Here is a 5,537-nt window from a genome sequence, read left to right as displayed (position 1 = left end):
GTCTGGGCTAGGGTTCCAACAACTGATCAACTAAGCTAGAGCCCATATAGCCAGTGGCCGCACATGGAAGCTACTAGTCACTAAGTCTGTCTGATCTTTTTGAACCTGGGCGACATTCCACTTAGGGTGCACTCTCATGGGCGCATGGCCTTAGAAAAGGTGCAAGACCCCATCATGCCTTCCCTCAACACCAAGCAATACCGCTTCCACCCCGAGGTGAATTATATTTTAAGTTAATACATAAATTATTATATATAATCCTCACATAATCTCGATGAGTACACAAGCCGATCCCTCTACATAGCATAGCAAGAATACAACTACCGTGGTCTACAATAAGGCCATACTAACTGCATCTCAATAGCAATAGCCTAATATCATAATATTCCTCACATGCATAATATAGTAATATGCTATATATAACTACATGCATAGAAAAAAATAATAGGATGAAGGATGATCAAGGTGTAACTTGCCTGGTACTTTTGGTGAAGATTGTCGCACTCACAATTCCTGACAATGCTACTCGTCACGCTCCGAGCAATCTATCGCAAAATAAAGAATCCAAATAAATAACCATGCCATAGATAAGAATAAAAAGAATAATAAAACAAATACGGCAAGGTTAAACAAAATCAATATAGTTGGGCTTAATATATGATATGGGTTCTCGATGGTGCTAGAGGTGAAGGTAGAAGGATCAAGTCAAAAGAGCTAACACATGATGAATTATTGCTATACAAGTTTGTATCAAGGATAGTATGGAAAAGTGCCAAGGGTTTATGGAACACAACATAAATGTTGTTTGAAATGTTGCATGCGACATAGGTGTTCATTTTCAAAAAGGATGAATTGAATAGGAGTACTATAATGCAACTTAGCGAAATAGAGTTTGAATTAAATTTAAATTCAACCAGGTAAAAAGTATTTGAAATTTGAGTCTACATGATATGACCAGCAAGTATTTGGCACAAAGGTTCAGACGCAAAAGGAATCAATTGAAAAGATGTCATGGTTCACCCGATATGATCAAATGAAGGTATGAATTCAAATTTGAATTGCTCCTTTGCATTACCTGTTGTTGCCTGCCGTTGGATGAAGTTAGACCAGACGGCCACTGTATTATTGGGGCTAGGGTTGCAAACAAAGGGGAATTCCTCACCGGAAGGAACTCCAGCGACCATGGCGCGGCGGCGGGGCATCGAAAAGTGGCCCGTAGCGTCGATGTGGTCCTCTTAGGACGTCATGAAGGAGCGAACGGTGCGCAGAGCTTCACGGCGATGTCGATGGCCTCGTTGGGATGCCCTTGGGAGGTGTCTTGCGGCGGCTGGGCACCGACGAAGTTGGGCGGCGCCGGCATCCTTCGAGTGCGAGTTGGGGAGCTCCTGCTGGTGCCCTTTGCAAGTGAAATAAAGGGTCAGGGAGATGCGGCACACAGATACGATAAGTATGTAGCTCGAGGGGGCACTCGGGATGTACCGTACGTGGTGGAATCGAGCGGTAAAGCGACGTCGACTGGGGAGATCCGGCGAGCTTCGTGCGCTCGATTCCGAGGGCCAAATCGTCTGGATACTGAGGGAATCGGACGAGGGGAACCGAGGGGGTCGCGATGGGTTGTGAGGTAGGACGAATCATTGAACGATCAGGGTGAATCAGGCGAGGCCGATGCGGGATTTGCAGACGGTGGCGTGTGGGGGCAGGAGATCGAACGGAGGTTGGAGAAGGTGTGGGTCCTGCGTGTCATACACAGAGGAGGTGGAGAGAAACCGACAAGTGGGCCAGGAGGGTGACGTCGGCGGCTGACGGGCCGTCGGCTATTGGGCCGGCCTGCTAGTGTTACTTGGCTGCTGTGGTGCGCGCGACGAATAACAGTAGCTGGGCCGCACTGGCTGGGTCGGATTAGGTTTAGAATAAGATTTCCTATTTAAATAAATACCAGGAATTGAACATGGCGAAATAAAAGCCAGATTACTTCCTAAAAATACTGGAAAACACACAAGGTGTATACATACTAATAAAGAGAATAGTGAACATTTTTCAGTCCAAAAATACTTATAAACATACATATAATATTTTCATAAAATTTATTTTTGCACGTATAAAATGTTCCATAAAATAATTTTGAACTCCGACAAATATCAAAATTAAAACTGAAACAACTGCCAACTCTTTTATAATGAAGGTGTCATATTACCTTCTCTCTTTTGATTTTATTATAGAGTTGGCGTTGTTTCAATTTCAAATCCAAATAAAAGAATATTAAATTGTCCCCCCTTCTTTTAAAATTTGAGGAAGTCATGTCATCCTCTCTCATATCCAAGTTGAAACAATTTTGAATATTCTCAAAGTTCAAAATAAGATCGAAAGGAATATTCGGGAAGTCATTTTATTCCCTCTCATTTGAATATTCGGTAAATTCAAAATAAGAATTAAATGAGTAATTGGGAAAGTCCTTTTATTACCTCTCATTTATTATTCATTTAAATATTCCAATAGTTTCAAATCTTACTCAAATTTCACTAACAACAAGCAGCACAAGCAAGTTTCAATAAATCCTATTGAAATAATTAACATTCCAAAATTTAGAATTTTGGGATGTAACACGATCGCAACACCTCTTTTTTCCATAATGCGGCAACGGCTAGAAAGAAGAGAAATCAGATTAAAAAAATTGCTTGATGACAACGGGTTTTGGGTGCAAGATACAGAGATGAAGAACCATATTATGGGTTATTTCTCGAAATTGTTCACCTCAGAAGTTACCCAACCCGACCCGGAGGTTCTTTTTCTTGTCAAAAGAAAAGTGACAAATGAAATGAATAATGCTCTTCTAGCCCCATATACGGCAGAGGAGGTTCGAAAGGCCCTATTTGATATTGGAGATTTAAAAGCGCCGGGTCCGGATGGTTTACATGCTATTTTTTTACAAAAGATTCTGGTCTATGTTGGGAGATGACCTGACTGACGAGGTTCTATAGGCAGTGAATAGTTGTACTATACCTTATGGGTGGAATGATACTACAATAGTGATGATCCCAAATGTCAATTCTCCTGAAATGGTAACTCAATTTAGATTAATTAATCTGTGTAATGTCGTGTACAAAGTAATTTCAAAAATGATTGTGGCCCGGTTGAAGATAACCTTCCAGATATCATAAGTACGACTCAGTGCATTCGTGCCAGGACGAATGATTATAGATAATATTTTAGTGGCATATGAGTTTTTCACACTATTAAGAAAAAAAGAAGGGTAAAGAGGGCTTGTGTGCCATTAATTTGGATATGCATAAAGTGTATGACTGAATGGAGTGGTCTTTTCTGAAGGAGATTTTGCTCAGAGTTGGTTTTAAGGAGAACTGGGTAAATTTAATCATGAAATGTGTATCCTCGGTGGAATACCGGGTTCGTTTTAATACATAAGAAACTGAGACCTTCATACCTACTAGAGGATTGGGCAGGGAGATCCTCTCTCTCCATACTTATTCCTGTTATGTACGGAGGGGCTAACTGCTCTCTTAGCACATGCATAGGAGAATGGGAGTATATCCGGAATAAAGGTTAGCAGAGATGCACCATCAGTTTCAAACATTTTCTTTGCTGATGACTCTTTGATCCTGATGAAAGCAAATGCTATGAATGCGGAGGCATTGAAATCGGTTTTGGATTCTTACTGTGCCGCCTCGATACAAATGGTGAGTGTTGAGAAGTCTAGTATATTTTTTAGTCCCAATACTAAGGTGGAAGACAAGGCGGAAATTTGTACAATTCTGAATATCATGACTGGAGCACTTACTCACAAATATTTGAGTCCGCCTTCAAATGTGGGTATGGACAAAAGTGATTGTTTTCAATTCCTGATCGATCGTATTATTATAAAAATTAGTGAATGGAAGGAAAAACTGTTATCCGCGGGAGGAAAGGAAATTTTGCTCAAATCTGTTGTACAAACTATCCCAACTTATGCCATGTCCGTCTTTAAAATTCCTAAAAAAAACTGTAAAGGAATCATTGACGCGATGTCGTAATTTTGGTGGGGTGACGAGGACAATCAGAAGAGAATGCATTGGATGGCATGGTGGAAGATGTGTGTCCCAAAAGACCAAGGAGGTATGGGTTTCCGAGATATACATTGCTTCAATCTGGCTTTGTTAGCCAAACAAATGCGGCGTCTGATTGATAACCCTGAGTCTTTATGTGCTATTATCTTGAAAGCAAAATATTTTCTGGAGGGGGATCTAGTGAATGCAAGTTTTAAAAAGGGGTCCTCCTTTATTTGGCAAAGTATTATGGCAGGTGTAAATTCTCTCAAAAGTGGTTAGATTTGGTGAGTTGGAAATGGACAGAATATTGATATTTGAAAAGACGCTTGGATCCTAAATTGTGCGAATACAAAGATTATCACTCCTAGAAGGGGACAACTACTGTCAAAGGTGTGTGTGATCTTATTGACCCAATCACGAATTCATGGGATGAAGATTTGGTGAGACAGACGTTATGGCCAATTGATGCACAAAGGGTGCTCGCAATTCCACTTCCCATGTTTAATATGCCAGATTTCATTGCTTGGAGCTGTACAAAAAATGGCATGTTCACTGTTCGTCCGGCTTATTTGGAAGAATGGAACAACCAACATGGGAAAAAGTTGCAACATGCAAATGGGATGGGTAGAACCAATGTCAATCCTATTTGGGGAAAGACTTGAAATTATCCTGTCCGGCAAAGGTAAAAATCTTTATCTGGCGTACTCTACATGGAACCCTCCCATGTCGAGTTACACTTGCTAATAGACACTTGAAGGTTTCGCCCATCTGCCCGTCATGCTCGAATGCTCCAGAAGATACAAAACACGTCTTATTCCGGTGTCGGAAGGCGAAAGAGTATGGGGAAAATTAGGTTTATACGAGGTGATCAATGAACTTTGTGTTGTTGACCGTGCGGGAGAGGCGGTACTAGAATTCTTACTCTTTATGTAAGGTCAGGAATTATATTTAATGGGCATCCAGAACATGCACGAACTGATCGCTATCACAACCTGGTATTTATAGTGGGATAGACGTAAACTGGTTCATGAAGGAAAGTTTCAAGATGCTAACCAAACTTCGATAGGTGCTCTTGCTATAACGGCAAACTATGTTAATGCCTACTCCCCTAAGGCATCTATTAAAACAGCGGGATGGAGCTGTCCTCCTAGGGGTTTTGTCAAGCTGAATATTGATGCCTCGTTTGATCATGATTTGCTTTACGGTAAAACTGGGGCGGTCCTTAGAGATGACAAAGGCATGTTCATTGTCGGTGGGAACTGTAGGTTTGATTCTTGTGCAGATGTATTACAGGCAGAAGCGGCGGTCCTGAAGTTTGGGTTATTACTTGCACAAAATGCAGGATGCGATCGTCTTGTTATTAACCCAGACAACATGGAAGTGATTGACACAATGAAGAATGAAGGACACTCGGCAGGAGCGGCGGCTGTAGTCTTTGATGATTGTTATTTTTTGGCTTGTGATCTTTCTTTTATTAGTTTTGAACATTGCAATAGT

General features: G+C 41.1%; 1 long non-coding RNA gene across 2 annotated transcripts; it reads right to left on the bottom strand.

The window, feature by feature from the left end:
* Positions 1-471: 471 nt before the first annotated feature.
* On the bottom strand, positions 472-1,724 carry LOC123074120 (uncharacterized). 2 transcript variants are annotated; one of them, XR_006435864.1, is made up of 3 exons: positions 1,480-1,724; positions 1,076-1,396; positions 472-545 (listed from the first exon to the last, which is right to left on the bottom strand). It is a non-coding gene; the product is annotated as an uncharacterized lncRNA (long non-coding RNA). The 2 variants fall into 2 exon arrangements; XR_006435865.1 differs by having other exon boundaries at positions 1,485-1,724.
* Positions 1,725-5,537: the final 3,813 nt, after the last annotated feature.

The sequence above is a fragment of the Triticum aestivum genome, chromosome 3D (assembly GCF_018294505.1).
Source record: "Triticum aestivum cultivar Chinese Spring chromosome 3D, IWGSC CS RefSeq v2.1, whole genome shotgun sequence".
Lineage (NCBI taxonomy): Eukaryota > Viridiplantae > Streptophyta > Magnoliopsida > Poales > Poaceae > Triticum > Triticum aestivum.
The sequence above is the reverse complement of the archived record's forward strand: the minus strand, read 5'-3'. Positions and strand labels throughout refer to the sequence as shown.